The following is a 17,409-nucleotide window of genomic DNA, read 5'->3' on the forward strand; positions in this document are numbered from 1 at the left end:
GCAAAAGGGTGCTGATTATACAATCTTGAGCATTGAAAAACTAGAAAGATTACCAATGACAATGTCAGAACGACCTGTCAGTGAATGGATAATCCACGGAATCATAAATATTCCAATCTCAACCTTCAGGTTTCAATACTGCCAAAAATATATACAGGCTGGCATGTACGAGAAATTGGGAAAGGGGTACCTTAAAACAACTTGGAACCTGCCCTATTCACATGCATGTGTCAGTAATAAAGGACAGAAAGTGTTTCTCAGTGGCAACAATTGTGCTATGTCACTAAGCGGCACGCTTCTGTGTAACGGAATTAGTTTGCATGGAGCCTGTGAAGGGAATTCATACAACCTTTCATGTCACCAGCAAGGCGCACCTGCAACTGAAATAGAACCATTCTTTCAAAGACTCTATAATGGGAGTTACATTCTTATTGTAGACCGCAAATGTTGTAGTCTTATGCCCGGGACTCCTTATCTAGTCACTACGACTGCGAAGGTCAAGTGCTGTGGACGTTCTTTGTTCCCCAGCTCCTTTCCAGACAGGGAGGCAAGGGCATGGCCCAATTTGAAAATTACTTCTATTCGAATAGATACTTTAAGCAGAATGAAAACAGTGCTTCTTCAGACGCCTACAAGGCTCACGTCATCAAAAGAAACGTATGATCTACAAGTCGCAAGGACGACTGCAGAGATACATACATTATTATCGACTAATTCCCCCGTACATTTCGCGGAAATCCTGAGCGAAATCTTAAATATTTCTGATACCACTGGGGTCTCAAAGGTATTTAAGACAGTATTTTCGATGGCATTAACACCATTCAAAGCCATACTGGGTATTTTTCCAGATTTCGTCCATTCGATTTTTGGCGGACTTCCCCTGATCCTGGGACTAATTGCAGGAATCCTATTTTTAGTCCTTATTTTTCGTTATGGCAACCCATGTCACAGATCAAACTCTCGCGACAATGGAAGATACAATCCTAGCCATTGGATACCGGGACCGGATATCAAAAATCCTTGGACTCTCCCGGCTTAGAGACCTAAACATGACTTGGTTTCTATCATTTCGACCAATGTGGCAAAGATGTGTTTTACCTGTATTGAGATGTCTGCTATGCGGAGAAGAATGCGTGTTAGACACCTGTCTGACGCTACAATCGGATGCGCCAGTGGATGCAGATACATTGTTGGTTCCTACCAAGGTTCACGCTTTTTGCTGCCCTCAAAGGCTGCCAATCCTGATGACGGCATTCGTGGAATCTTCACCACTACGATTGAAGAGTAGTGAAGTTCGAGATGAAAGCAGCATTGAACAGGTACGACCTTCTGTCAGCAATGCGAATCAGAATGTCAATGGAGACAATCATGCGCACGAATGCATGGTTACACCTATTTCCGACTTAGTGGAACTTTCCCATGAAGCTGTTGACAGTTTTTTCGAAAGCCTTAATGATATGATGTTCTCTCCAGAACAGAAATAGAGACTTTTGAGCAAGCTCGCAAACGGCGTTCCCTGAATTCGGCCTTCAACTTTAAAAATAAAGTCACATGAACAATTTTTCCCACCAGTTCACGGACAACAATTTTTTAGCAGCCCCAAATTATTTTTTACAAACTTTTCGGGACACTTATCTTCTGCTTAAAGTAAGAAACTATTCCTAGAGAACTAAGATTTCTATTTTTAGATACTTTATAAACTTTAGTTGCCCGCTGGGATGTTCACGCATATTTTATTATGTGATGAAATGGTCTCGCACTTCCTTTCTGTATAGCTATGTTAAGAGCCATTTCATGTGTTTTTCTCATATACCAAATAAGCAATAATGCATACCAATGCGTGTTTACTTTAGCGTTTAATTCATAGCTTAAGTGCATACAATATATATGACTGCAATTTTTCAGTATATTTGAAAATTTCAAAATGCATTAATGTATTTTGGGGTGGTAAGGTATACACTATACTCTATAGTATGTTGTACTATGTTATACTATGCATAGATTAGTAAATATGACCATAGTTAGCGTGGAGTGGGTGTCGTGTATTCCTATAGGTTCTGAATCGATCCCCCTATTCCTGACCCTATTCTGGTTAAACTAACTATCAAGTTAACTAACAGTCAGCCCATGAGGCAAGAAAAGCCCCCATGATGCAGATACCGTTATCTGACGCAGTCACACTACGGCACAGGAACGTGTTATCTGATTAGGTCATAACGCTTGAGATCTAATTAGACAAGCGACATTCCTCCAGCCCCTGATAAGGCATACGACGTTCTCATAACAAATCAAACCTATGACAACCTGGAAAATCCGTGCGGCCATTGTTTTGATTTCACAGAGAACTTTAGTAAAGAATGTGCTAACGAGCAAGTCGTATGACATCTTTATTGACGTATCTATGTCCATCCTTACGTCAATCTCGGCACCTTTAAGGTATAAATATTGCCGATCTTGCCCTATGCAAACACACGCGTGGTGACGAGACGGAGCAGCCATACTTGCCGAAGCCGAGAGCAGAAGCAGACCCCGCTGGCAGCAGCCCCGCCTTCCTGACGCGCTGAGAGACGCGCTGCTATCTCAAGCCGAGAGACCCAGCACCGGCGCTTCTGGGCAGCCCTCGCAGGCAGCCTGGAATATCGAGAGCAGAGAAAGAGATACCATTCCTCATTCATCCTAACTTCCAGGTACAGAACTGAATAACCCCTCACAGAGAATTCTTTAGTTATTCACTTGGCAAAAACAAACTTAACTTAAACTGTAACTTTCTATTCCCGCCCACGCATTAGACTTAGGTCAGGTACACGGGGTAGGCGTATTTAGAAACACCAGTTGAGTACGTTTAGTCAAATGTATATGTGTATGTAAATATATTTTAATCATTTTAAACATCATATGGCTCAGAAACCATATCAATGTTTTTACAGTATTATTTTATACTATTGCTTTTAATGTATGCACTTTACTTAACTATAAGTATTGCAATAATATCGATCCATTTCTCTTGTACGAGAAAAGAGACTGATCAATAAATAACACCTTTTTATTGAACACGCCCGTCTCTTCCTTTTCTCTACAATCTGATGAGACTAAGAATGCACGTACTGACTGAGTAAAATAATTGCCTTGTGCTCACACGACTCTCGAGATTGACTCTTGATTAGGGGAGAGCAAAGTTGTCATGTTCTATGGTTGTCAGAAACTAAATCCCTTCTTGTCTAATCAGGGGAGTTAATTCTTTCCTGAACATTCGAGAAAGTTTCTAGCGAACTCTGAGCTATGCTGGCAAACCCAAAACTTAAGTCTAGTATCGACAGTAGTAGACCTAGTTAACGTCTGGCCTAGGCCTTTACTGCTGTAGGTATTATTCCAATGCGCAGAGCCTATTGGGAAGATAGGAACTACACTACAGCGACAGTAGCGGCGCACCTCAGGAGACAGAACATACATGTCTACCCTTACCTAGACGACTGGCTCGTTCAGGCAAAGTCGCAACAGCAGTGCGCCGCAGACATGTCCCACACCATTCACCTTCTTCACAGTCTGGGGTTCTCACTAAACTACCCCAAGTCGCACCTTCAGCCAGCCCATGTGCGGCAGTATCTGGGCGCGACAATAAATACCCTGACTGCTATGGCTCAGCCGAACCCGGTGAGGATCGACAACATTCAGTCGCTCATCCAAAGGTTCAGACCGCAACACTCACTACCAGCGAGAGTGTTCATGCAATTGATAGGCATGATGGCCTCCTGCATCTTCATAGTCCCGCACGCAAGGTTGCATATGCGTCCGCTCCAAGAATGCTTAGCGAATCAGTGGACACAGGCTCAAGGACAACTGACAGACCTAGTGTTGGTGACCGGTCGGGCATACAACTCTCTGCATTGGTGGACTCCACACAACCTTTGCAAGGGCCGACCGTTCCAAGAGCCTGTGCCGCAAGTCATCATGACGACGGACGCCTCTCTCCAGGGATGGGGAGATGAGGTGCTCCACTACACGGTGCAGGGACTATGGACGACGCAGCAGAAGAAGATGCACATCAACTACCTAGAGCTGATGGCAATCTTCATGGCGCTCAAGTCCTTCAAAGTACATCTGTGCAACAAGGTCGTGTTGATCCGGACGGACAACATGACAGCCATGTACTACATCCAGAAGCAGGGGGGGACGCACTCTCCACAGCTGTCTCATCTGGCTCAGAGCATGTGGAAGTGGGCCATTCAGAGGAACATCTTCCTCATGGCGGAACACCTCCCGGGCAAAGACAACCAGATGGCGGATCTGCTCAGCAGGTACAGCCATCAAATTCACGAGTGGGAGATACATCCATCGGTACTCCGCCCGTACTTCCAGCAGTGGGGTCATCCAGAGATAGACCTGTTTGCCACTAGGGAAAACGCAAAATGCCAAAGCTTTGCCGCCAGGTTCCCTCACCCACAATCGCAAGGCAATGCAATATGGATGAACTGGTCAGGCAGATTTGCGTACGCTTTTCCCCCAGCGCCTCTCATTCCGCTGGTGGCAAGAAAGCTAAAGCAACACTCGATGACGCTCATCCTGGTTGCTCCAACGTGGGCACGCCAACCATGGTACACCACGTTTCTAGACCTTTCCGTGGTACCGCATCAAAGGCTGCATCTCACACCCAGGCTCTTGACGCAGAACCATGGCGACATTCAGCATCCAGATCCGCAACAGCTCAATCTGGCGATCTGGCTCCTGAGGTCTTAGAGTTTGGCTACCTCAACCTGCCTCCTGAATGCATGGACATTATCAGGGAGGCAAGGAAGCCCACTACCAGAGCTTGCTATGCTGCAAAGTGGAAGCGATTTGTCATTTACTGTACAGAACATCGCATTGACCCGCTAGATGCATCTATCCCTAACATCATCTGCTATTTGTTACATCTTTACAAATGCAATCTAGCTTACGCTTCCATTCGGATACACTTATCCGCCATAGCGGCTTATCTCCAAAACAGGCAGCAACTCTCTGTTTTCAGGGTGCCTGCCATTAAAGCCTTCCTGGAGGGACTGAAACGAGTCATTCCTCCTAGAACACCACCAGCTCCTGTGTGGAATCTCAATGTGGTTCTCACTAGGCTGATGGGCCCACCTTTTGAGCCTCTACATTCCTGTGTGATTCAATTCTTAACATGGAAAGTGGCTTTTCTCATTGCTATTACCTCTCTCAGGCGTGTTAGTGAGCTGCAGGCGCTCACAATACAAGAGCCATTTATACAAATTCATTCAAACAGGGTAGTGCTCCGCACTAACCCCAAGTTCCATCCAAAGGTGGTGTCACAGTTTCATGTCAATCAGACTATTGAACTGCCCGCATTCTTTCAAAACCCACAGACAGTAGCGGAGAGAATGCTCCATACATTGGACGTAAAAAGAGCATTAATGTACTACATTGACAGAACACAACAATTTAGAAAGACACAGCAACTTTTTGTTGCCTTCTCAGCCCATCACAAAGGCAACCCGATTTCCAAAGCAGGAATAGCCAGGTGGATCGTTAAATGTATTCAGATTTGTTATCAAAAAGCTAAACGTACTTTAACGGTCCCCCCAAGAGCACACTCCACACGCAAGTTGGGAGCCTCCATGGCTTTCCTGGGGAACATTCCTTTGGAAGACATTTGTAGAGCAGCCACATGGTCTACACCACACACGTTTACCAAACATTACTGTGTAGATGTGCATTCCAAACAGCAGGCTGTTCTCAAAACTCTTTTTCAAACTTCTGCAGCTGGCACGGGCTTTCATTGATGGAGGGACTGCTCTGTATTCTATGCAATAGATATGAATTTAGCAGCCCACATGCCTCGAACTGAATATGCTACTTACCAGTATGCATCTGTTCTTGGCATGTAGGGCTGCTAACATTCATATCGCCCACCCTCCTCCCCGGTGCCCGTAGCGGCTGCAGATACTTTCTTGCATTCAATCATTAGCATGGACATCATTTACACTATTTCACTCCATCTCTAACACAATGGCTAAAAACAATCTGGGGATGGAGTCGATGCCCATGCGCACTGTAGTCCAGGGAGGAGCCACCTATCTCGTGATACTTCGAAGACTCTTCCAGGACAACAATGTGCAATCATCCGGACCCAACACTAGGCGGCGATCTATGCAATAGATATGAATGTTAGCTGCCCTACATGCCAAGAACAGATGCATACTGGTAAGTAGCATATTCATTCTTGGGGTGTTTAGCTTTTTGCGATTTCTTCAGAGTTTTTTGTTTAGGGATAGCACCCTCCCTTAGACCCCTACAGGGTGGTATACTAGGGTCCACCCGGGTCGGGTGTGTACTAAGCAATCACGTAAATTTCTAGAGCGTTTGAACGCAAACAATGGTTGCTCTATTTTCTCGTTAGTACAATTGAGAATACGCCAGTGGCGTCTGACAATCTTTTGGATAAGATTTGATTTAGTACTGAAAGTACTCACACCCGCCCACAAGAGAAATCACAAGACCCCGATGGAACCCTATGGGGCCTTCCACCAGTACAGGGACACCATCCTTGCGGGGGCTGCTCTATGTGTGCACAAACATGCAAAACTACAGAAATTGACATAGGAACAGACCGACCATGGGTGCTAAAACACTTTTCGAATTGTAATAGTTCGAATGTCATTTATTTGTTGACATGCCCGTGTAATGAAAGGTACATAGAAATGACGACCCGTAAAGTCCGTACACGCATGATGGAACACAAGAGCTCATTCAAGTGCAAGAAAAATGTGTCCAAATTGACGAAACATTTTCTAGAACTAAATCACAAAGAAACAGAGTTTAGTTGGTCAGTTTTGGATAAACCTCACATTCCATCGCATATTGGTGATGTGACTAGGTTTCTTTTCCTTAAAGAACAAAAATGGATATACCGTTTGCGCTTGGATAGCCATGGGCTTAACGATGAAATACCATGGACTATCATGTAAGCTCTCCTGAACAGCTGTTTTGATTGATGAAAAGACATTTTGTTCCAGCACAGCTTTTCTTGGCAGATACCTAATTTAGGTGCTGTAAATAATTATTCACTAGTTGGATGATGGCTTGCTAATACCATACTATACATTACATTATGATCCATCCACATCATGGTCTTGCAACAACATAAAATAGCCCTACTTGCCATGGGGTGTTTCTGTTTTGGCTGTATGACAAGCATTGTTTCCTTGTTACGGTGTAACGCGCTGTTTGAATGGCCGGGCTCCTTAAGAGACTACAGCCCGGCTAGGCGTGACGTCATTCTGTAGTTTTCGGAGACATCGCGAGATCACGCATGATCTCTACACGTGATCTTTGATTCTTCTGGGTTACGAGCGAGTACACAGGGGCAGGTTAGACTTTTACTTTACTTCTCTTGAATTTGCTATCAATTGTATGCGCTTTGTGGGATTACATTATTATGATATCGAGCGCACAGTTCATTAGTTACGCCCTCCCCTTGACAATCATTTGTTTGCAGAGAGGCGTGGTTGGGCTTGTGATTAATTAAAACACCTCGCCTACTCCGTTCGTTGCCTCCCCCAAACTCGGGACCTGCATGAGGTAACGACGGAGAGGTGAGTTCCAACACATACTTAGCCCGGGTCTGCAGTATGTCTAGATTATGTTTATAAGCTTTGACCTAAGAGCGAGCCAAAATATAAACTTACCATGTGACTTAGCAGGGATGAAAGGTAATTTGCAGTCCTTTCGCAATCTGCATAAGTAATTTCTTGGAGAAAAGATCTTTTATAAATAGATATTCTAGAGTTGTTTGTAAATATAACCTACTCGAGAGTTGTGGATTGAGGTTAATTTTTAAAGTAGAGCCTTTTGCGAGTTGAGAGAGCACAGTTGATAAAGATTTCAGGAGTAAGGAATCTAGATATGTATGTTGAGGAGGATACGAGTTGGAGCAAGAAGAGACTGATTTGCCCACTTTCATCTCAACTGTTTTGTTTCCTTATTGTTCCTAGAGCGTGGCCTCATTTAACCCTGAGTTTGAGTCCAGGTGAGGTGAGGTCCATTCCCCGGTAGAGCTGGGTGAGTGAGTTTTTCCATTCTTTAACCAAATGGTGAAGTGGTATATTGTTGTTCCTAGTTTTTTGAACACAGGTTCTTTGTTTATGTTTGTGTTTACTTAGATCACGATTAGGATCCATTTACACGGAGGAACAAGAATCAATCTTCTGTATCCTTTCATTTATTTTTATCATACGTAAGAAAAATTTTCTTATGCCTATACACATTTGCAGTAGCAACGTCACGAACAGAGGCCCTAAAGAAAGCCTTGGGTCTTCCCCATGTAGGCTGAAACATGTTGGCCATTTCTGCAGTAAATTTGTTTCACTCTGCACCCTTGCACTGTTCTTTTAATTAGGAAGAGACATTTTCCCTTATAAAATTGTTAATTATTGGTTCTCTATCCTATTTTAATTCACCACTAATTTTTGTTTCGCACTGCACTTCTACCCATTGATAGATTTTCATTTGGTCACTATGTGCTTGTGGGCAGTGACCCCGCTCTCCTACAGGGTAATATTTGGTCTCAATGATCTAGAGACTCATTATCCCTGAGGGATGACCAGATGATAAAATTGATCATACACTACTTTGATGGGAATCCTATGAACCGAGCGGGTTCTTCTCCACAACCACTGACATACCTGTTGTTTGAATAATTGGGTTTTCCACTTCAACCATCATTCATTTTGAGTAGTTCTAGAATGTACTGAGGTTTCCTTTTAATCCTCTATACAAGACCCCTAGGTTTCTGTGTTATTCAGTCTTCAATTTTTCCCATTAAAACAGCTGTGTATTTTGGTGAAGCCTCTTCCCTAATCTGGATTCCCCAGCTTTCCAGTTTTCTGTTCCTTCTCATGGCGCTTGTCACTTCTGGCTTGATGAAAGTTATTCCCGTATTCTCATTTTTAGGTCTCGCCTAGCGACGCAGCGCCTGTGCTGCACGCTTGCGAGATCTATTGTCGTCACTTTTCTTTTGGAAGTGGGATTTGTGACTGGCTGTGTCTGCCTTAGGCCCTGCCCACCCGGACTGGATATTTTGCTTGCACATGGCACCAGTCAGTGCAGGCACGAGCAGTGTCTCTCTCTCTCGCCTCTCAGTGGGTCACCATTCTCACGGCGACAGCTTGTTAAATTAACAGTGCTTGTACATTTTTAGGTATCGCTGGTGATGCAGCGCAAAAGCGCTGTCGCCAGCGAGTCTATTGTTACTGACTTGCTTCCCAAGTGGTACAGACGGTGCACAATCAGATTGTGGTCTGTGGACGCGCTTTTGAAGACGCGCTTGCTTCTAAAGTTTCATTATTCGCGCTTGCTTCTAAAGTTTCACTTTAATTTTTTTAATGCGCACGCACGCTGCAAACGCACACTTCGTCGTGTTTCATTTAGGCGGGGCCCTCAGCGGGTAATCCGGTATGTGCTGGCTGGGTTTATGGGTTGATTCCGCTGGCTACTCACCACTTCAGTAGACCGCCCTCCGCTGCTGCCGGTCCTGTGCTTTAATCCGGCTCCCCTACCGCAGCCTCACTTCACGCCTGTCAATCCCTGGCCAGCGAGCTCTCCCCACGCCGCTGCCCGCTCCCTGGCCACGCACCGAACAAGGTGTCTCCAATCACCGCCGCTCGTCTCTTGCGGGCCTTGAGTTCACCCAACGCTGTTGCCGGTATGGCACACTCCGCAATAACGGGCCAGGAGTCTTGTACCTGGCGGCGCGCTCCTGCCCCCACCGCAGCTTGTTATTTCACTTTCTGCCTCTACTCTCGCTTTTCTTGGGCGGGGACGGGAGGTTTGCCCTCTACGCCCGACACGTAGGCCCCGCCCCTGTGCACCTCCCTCCCCTGGGCTTTCACTTGGCATCTCTGTGGCTCGCTGTGGCATCCGCAGTGCTGAGGAGGCGGTGGTCGTGCTGTGCAGAGAGTAAACTCCTTTCCAGGTGCGCCAGTGTCGCGCCCCACCTTCCTGAGAGACTCGACCCTAACACTACCAGGAGTCACTTTACTCAATATATGTCGCTGAGGGTGCCTGGGTGGATTATTTCAAACCCCAATATGCTGAGACTACAGAGTTTAATGATGTGGAGGTAATTTCAGCTGTATTCCCCATTGGGAATGTATTTTCCCTTAAAGAAACTGAAGTTGCAATATGCGCTGCCAAAGGGGGAAGGGCCCCGGGTTTAGATGGGATACCCTCTGATGTTTTTATAAACGATAAGGCGAGGTGGGTTATGTATGTATTCCTTTTAGGAAATGCAATTGCAAAAGGAACGGCAGTCCCTGAATTATGGAAGGGAGCAACTATTATACCCATATATAAAAAAGGGGATCGGTCCCTCCCGGCCAATTATAAGCCGATAAGTTTGATTGCCACTATCCAAAAAGTGGTGGGGAGGATGGTGGTAAACAAGCTAATGGATTGGGTAGACGAGTAAAACGCCCTGTCCCCATATCAGGCTGGATTCCGGCGGGCTACAAGCACAGTTGACCAGGTGTTTCGCTTTGCTCTGCTGCAGTGGGGGACGGTGGTGCTAGGCGAGGGCAGCCTGTATGTTGCCTTTGTCGACTTGCGGGCTGCCTTCGACCTGGTCCCAAGGAGAAAGCTCTGGGCAGTTCTGAGCGAAATAGACCTTCCGGCTGAGTTACTCACTCTGATAATGAGGCTGCACGAGTGTAACTTTGCCAAGGTTCTGTGGGGTACGAATGGGGAATCATCTGCCGACTTTCCAATTGGACGCGGAGTACGACAGGGGTGTGCTATGGCCCCCCTGCTTTTTTCCCTATTCATTAACGGAATTGTGGCTCGGATGCTGGATGCCAGTGTCGATGCACCTTCGTTGGCGGACCTCAGGGTCCCGATCCTGATGTTCGCCGACGATACGCTGATTTTATCCTAAGCACCGGCCGGCTTGCAGCGAGCTTTAAACATTTTTGTTCTCTTCTGTAGGGAACATGGCCTGGAAGTTAACGTGGGCAAGACTAAGCTGATGGCCTTCTCACCAAAACGTAGACCCCGGCCTAAAATATTTCTGAACAATTGTGTGCTAGAGGTTGTTACTGAATTTACCTACCTTGGGGTGCAGATAGCAAACAATCTAAAATGGTCCCAACACATAGATAAGGCGGTCCTGAGGCATCAACAGATTTCGGGGGCACTTCGGGTGGAACACAAAAAGTCAAAATCAAGGCCTATAAAACCAGTCCTGGCAGTATATGATGCCAAGGTTATTGGGTCTGCCCTATATGGGGACGAGCTGTGGGGCTTCGATAGGCTTCTCCCTTTGCAAATATCGGAGAATAGGTTCCTTAGGGGAATCACGGGTCTCCCCCAGAGTACACCACTAATCCCGCTTGGTCTTGATCTAGGGAGAAGATCAGTTAGTGACCGAGCGCGATTGCGCCCGATTCTCTATTGGAGACGCCTCTGGACTACCCCAGAGATACGGCACTATGCAGAGGGGTTCCGTGCCATAATCAAAGTTGACATCTTTCATAAAATAGTATGGTTAAAAAATCTTAGGACTGCTCTAGGTGACCTCGGCCTCTCCAACCTATGGGATAACCCATCTGGGGAACCCTTTCCAAGTAAAAACATAATTAAAAGTTTATATTGGGATTGGATAGATGGCAGACTCTGGAGTAGAACGAGATCAGACACAATGGCGGGGCGCTTCCTAGAAATCAAACAGTGTCCTATATTGGAACTATACTGGGACAGCATTACTAACCCAGGGGATAGGAAGCTTTTCTTCCAGTTAAGATCAGGTGCCCTTCCTCTGAGATCACTGACGGGTAGGTGGAGGAGTGCAACTACCTCGTGCTGCCCGGTTTGTGGTGCAACCGAGGAAAGTATAGGTCACTTTTTATTTGTGTGCAAATCTTACGCCACCCCGAGAAGAGTTTGGTTAGCTCCCGTTTGTAGAAATCTAGGGACATCCAGGGGTGTTGAGGCGTTACGAATTATTTGCACAGCCACTGATATGCATATTGTTCTAGGAACAGCAAAGTATCTGGGGTGGGCATGGTCCATTAGACGGAGGGCAATTTCTATTAATGTAACTTAATTAGGGTATTAAGTGATCTCTGTGTAAATGTACACTAAAGATTTTTATTGCTTATGTATGTATAAATGTTTTTAAAGTATGTATAATTAAGAAAATTTTTTAATGGGATGTATTTGGAATGCATGTTTGTGCTTTTATGAGTATATCACTCGAATAAAGCTTTGAATACATACTTATGTGGGATTTCTTTGAACGCCGCTGAGTGGCTTTCGGGTGTGTGAGAGGGGTGCTGAAGAGACCCGGTGCAGCACCTGAGCGGGGTAAGAGAGGCCCTCACGGAGGCAGGAGCGGCGGACTCAGGCGAGGCTTCCTCGGCATGGAGGATTGCGGTGAGTAGGCGGCTGCCTGACCCCACCAACATCCTTTAAAACAAAATTTCCCTGGTGTCCGACTCTACAATTGAGCAGCGTTTTTACAATTCTTTTAAAACTTAGCAGTGTTTTTAGAATGACTCACGATTTTAAAGACATGTAAAATACTGTATATTTGCACATTTGTACTTAGCAATTCTGCTCCCGCCTCGGTCCCCGCAGCTGTGTGCTGTTTGTGTGGAGGGCGTGGAGACCGGGCACTAGAACGCGCAGGGCGTTCCAGGAAGCACAGGGGGTGGAGCTGATCACGAGCTCCGCTCTCTCTATAAATCATGTGTCAGCGCGCGCGCAGCGGGCGCGCCAAAGGCGTGCCTAAGGCAAGCCCGTCTGCGCCCGTCCCGCGCCAAGCGCCAGTCACCCTGCCCAAATCGAGCCAATAGCACGCCGCGGATGGCCTAGACATAGTCTCTTAGAACTGAGACCTCCAGCAGCAGATAATCACACAAAATTCAACCCGGTCTCTCCCCCGGAGCACTTCAGCTGTTCTAATTGTCATTATTCTCTACACACCCCACCGCCTTCTTTATGTAAGGACATAAGAGAGAGATACCCCCACACTCCCCCGCGGGAACTGAAAGCCTGTTTAGTCAACTGTTGATCCCTGCCCAAACACGCAAGCGACATCTGGCTCTCTCTAACAGCGAACGCCTGGGACTTAATGTTCCTTACGGAAACATGGATAAAAGAGGCTTCCAATCCCGATATTGCCCTAGCAATCCCCCCAGAATATCAATTTATCGGGCTAAATAGACCCGGATCTAAAATAGGGGGAGGAATAGCGATTATCCTCAAATCCCACTGGAAAATTTCATCCAGAAAGCTAGATAACCTGGGACCTATTGAAGCCATGTACTTCAGTATCTCTGAGGCCTCTCTCCTTATCGGGCCAGGGGTACTGATCTACAATCCCCCCAACACCCCCCCCATCCATACCACGAATCTACTTACAATTCTGGCGGGTCTCTCCTTAAAACACCCCCATTTCACTGTCCTCGGGGACTTTAATTTACACGCAGATGACAAAAACTGTGCAAAGGCCTGCTCCCTTGTGGAGACTATGGCGGGCATTAACCTTTCTCAAAAAGTTGTGGGCCCCACACATACTGCTGGTCACACTCTTGACCTGATTTTTACGAACCTACCCGGCCTCTCTACTTTTGCCCCCCTCCCCGTGACATGGTCCGATCATTATATTATTCCTTTTAATCTCATATTTTCACCCACTAAGACTTCCACCGGTATGACAGAGAAGGTAGGAAGAAAGTGGTTTAAAGTAACGCTGGAAGCAATAGAGCCGGCATTTGCCGAGCTCAGATGGCAACCTTCCTCAAATATAAATGAGGATGTAGCGAACTTAAATCTATACTTCAATACGGCCATAGACAAAATCGCCCCCCTTACCACTCTCTCCTCAGCCAGAACCAAACCCTCTGCGCCCTGGTTCTCCCAGTTGCTACGGGAAGAAAAAAGCAGATGTAAAAAACTAGAACGCCTTTGGCGCCGCACCTACGATGCAGACGCCAAAACAATCTACAGAATGGCGCAAAAAAAATTCCATAAAACCAAACAAAACACAATGAAAGAATATTTCGCAAGCAAAATTAAATCTGCGGACAATTCAAGCAAAGTGCTCTTTCAAATTGTAAAAGATTTTACCAATCCCGCGGTCCTCTCTCACAAAACAGAACCCTGTCAAGAACTCTGTGACGGATTGTCGAATTTCTTTCACGAGAAAATTAATCTCATTTATGCCTCTTTTAATACAGCACAGAGATCGGTCTCAGAGATCGTGTCGCCTGAACCTACTACTACTAAGGACGCTATGCTTAGCGCGTTTCAACCTTGTCCCACCTACCGTGGTTCAAAAGGGTTCTCTTCCCCACTGTGACTGGTACTAGTCTGGCTATGAGGGACCTAGAAATTAATATGAAGAGGCCTCTTTGGCATCTCCAACTGACAAGAGGTGTCAAGACTATTGTTTACTCTGCCAGGTACTTCTGCCCACTTCCAAATACTTAATCCTGTCTAAGTCGTTGGAGGTTAACACCACACTGAAAATCCTGGGCCCAAAGGAAGGCGAGGTTGATGATGGAACGTTGAAGTTGGGTATGTCATTGTTGAGATCCCGCTAAAGCCGTTGGTTTTGGTACCAAAAGATCTGAGCAGGACAAAGCTGAATTTCTTTGCTGCCGAGGTTGCATCGCACGTTGGATAGGTGTTTCAACCTGTCACCTTAGACGCAGCATTAAATAAACTTCAGCTATGTAAGTCAGGCTCTCCCCTAGACCCCATGCCCGCTGAAGTTTTCGCTACCATTGCCCCTGTGATTGTACAACCTCTAGTAACAATATGGAAGTCCTCCCTCCTATCAGGTCAGTTCCCGGAGATATGGAAACAAGCCACTCTCATCCCCCTTTTGAAAAAGCCAGATGCTGACCCGGCTGTACTCAGTAACTATCGCCCGATATCCCTGCTCCCAAAACCAGCCAAAATTCTAGAAAAAATTGTCCAGGAACAACTCGCGGACTACTTAGAAAATAACAATCTCTTACATGACTCTCAGTCTGGATTTAGGACAGGGTTTAGCACTGAGACTGCACTCTTAGAAGCCTCAGAGACGGTGCGGGAGAGTGTGGACAGGGGTGAGGTAGCCATGCTTGTGCTCCTCGACCTGTCCGCAGCCTTCGACACGGTCTCCCACGACATCCTCCTAAACAGACTCCGGGAAATAGGGATCTGCGACATTCCTTTAGCCTGGGTCACCTCTTTCCTAAAAGACCGCACTCAACAAGTATGGTGTCGACCATTCTGGTCTAAAGATAAGAAGCCGCTGAGTTGCGGGGTACCCCAGGGATCCGCTCTCAGTCCCCTTTTTTTTTATGTGTATGTCGCACCCTTGGCCAAGGTGATTGAGACATCCGGGGTTAGAGTCTGATGATACTCAGCTTATCTTTTCCATCAGAGATCACTCACCCCTGGGTTTTAAAAATTTCAGAACATGTCTATCCAATATTGTAGCCTGGATGACTTCGACTAAAATTGAATACAGACAAAACGGAGGTGCTGTTTTTCAACCAAGCCATCCCCCTGACACCCACCATCTGGTGGCCAGCGGAGCTCAACCCACCGCCCACCCCGGTAAAAACGGCACGCAATCTCGGAGTCCAATTCGATAACGAATTATCTTTTAAGACCCAGATTCAGAAAGTCACCTCCTCGTGTTTCGGCAAACTCCGCATGTTAAAAAAAATCTCACCCTTTCTCCCCATTGATTCTCTAAAAACAGTGACGCCCGCCTTAATCACTTCGCACCTAGACTATGCGAACAGTCTGTATGTAAGATTGCCGGCCTACCTACTTCACAGGCTACAGATTGTGCAGAACGCCGCAGCCAGGCTGATCTGTAAAGTCCCCTACCACCATTCCATCTCACCCCACTTGAGAAAGTTGCATTGGCTTCCTATCACGGCTCGTATTAAATTTAAGGCCCTCGTATTAGTCTTTAGGGCACTGAATGGAAATGGCCCCAGATACCTTAGACATAGACTAAAGCCAGTAAAATCAGCTCTCAACCTCAGATCTAACCACCTCCGGCTCCTACTCCCACCCAGATTCCGTCTTGCAAGGAAGGGAGGCAGAGCTTTTGCAGTGGTGGTTTCCAAATTCTGGAACTCTCTTCTCATTAGCCTCCGCCTTATGGACACCGAATCTCAATTCAGGATCAAATTAAAGACCTTTCTATTCGCTGGATACTAATTCATTTCCCCTACTGTCTGCAATCCTTAGCGCCGGGACACCCCCGTTGGGGGTAGCTGTGCGCTTAACAAATGTCAGAAATAATAATAATAATAATAATGGAGATGTGGGATAGGGGCGCTGTTACCTCTGTCCGCATAGCCAGGTAATGCAGGACGTAGTTGGGGGGGGGGGGGGGCTTCCCCAGCTTCGCAGTCTCCAGCTTTATTAAACTTTCTTTTTTCTTCCCGACATCCTCTTCCTTCATCTCACTCCATCGTGCCTACACATTTCTCCTCCCTTTTCTTCACTTCGTCTCTACGTTCTGTTGTCCATCTTCCTGACTCCTGTTTTCTTAAATTGTTTCTCCCTCTCTCTCTAAATTGCATCTCTCTCCACCTTCTGTGTCCTTTTTCCTACCACACCTCTCTTCTTTTCAGGTCTACTACTCTCTCCTCTCTGTACTCTTTACTAATCTCCAGATTTTTCTCTTCCTCCTTTTTTTTCTTCTCTCCACCTTGCCCTTCATTTAAAATCTCCCTTTTGCTCCCTATGCATCACCTCCTCTTCTCTCTGTTACCCATAGCAACTCTTTCCTCGCCCTCGTTTTACCCCCTCTGTATCTCCTTCCTGCCCATATGTTCTCTATCGCCACCGTAGCCCCTTTCGTCTGCTCTGTGCATGCATTCACCACCCTTGACTTACCTCGGCATTTGTTATCCCGGGAGTAGAGGGTGTGAGTTATAGAAAAAGCTGCCGACATTGCAACTGGGAAACGAGCTCCAAGTTCCGGCGTTGGCGCAGCATCCTTTGATTCTGGGCAAATGACTCAATATCCCTGTGTTTAATGTAACTAGTGCACCTGTAAAGTCCACCAAAACGCAATATAGAACTGCAAAAAACAATAAATGTCTGTTCTGGTCTCTCCGTTCTTTTCTTACGCCGTTTCTTTACTACTTTCCCGATGTTTCTTGTGTTGTTATGGTTTTTATGTCTTCTTCTATCTCTGCACCTCTCCCATTTGCTCGCTATTTTTTATTATTTGTTTTACCTTTTAAAGCATTCAGTTTTGTTTGTTGTTTTTTTTAGCACGGTGGATCAGTAGTTTAAGCAGTGAGCGCTGACACCTGCTTGTGAACTATAGGTCACAAGTTCGAATCTCGATAGGGCCACTTCAGTCTTTTATGCTTCTCAGGTCCACACTTTAACCCC

General features: G+C 46.1%; 1 protein-coding gene across 9 annotated transcripts in view; it reads left to right on the forward strand.

Annotated features, from left to right (window-relative positions):
* Positions 1–17,409, forward strand: part of MAPRE3 (microtubule associated protein RP/EB family member 3) — a 692,788-nt gene that overhangs the window by 328,766 nt on the left and 346,613 nt on the right. For 2 of the 9 annotated variants that reach the window (XM_078650048.1, XM_078650046.1), the window contains exons 4-5: positions 7,989–8,055; positions 8,157–8,230. The exons of 5 other annotated variants lie outside the window; for them this stretch is intronic. The gene's annotated coding sequence lies outside the window, so the exon portion shown is untranslated. Of the gene's footprint in view, positions 1–7,988; positions 8,056–8,156; positions 8,231–17,409 lie in introns of those variants that run through there. 2 more of the 9 variants (XM_078650047.1, XM_078650049.1) reach the window with 2 other exon arrangements.

This window comes from Lissotriton helveticus, chromosome 6, assembly GCF_964261635.1.
Source record: "Lissotriton helveticus chromosome 6, aLisHel1.1, whole genome shotgun sequence".
NCBI lineage: Eukaryota > Metazoa > Chordata > Amphibia > Caudata > Salamandridae > Lissotriton > Lissotriton helveticus.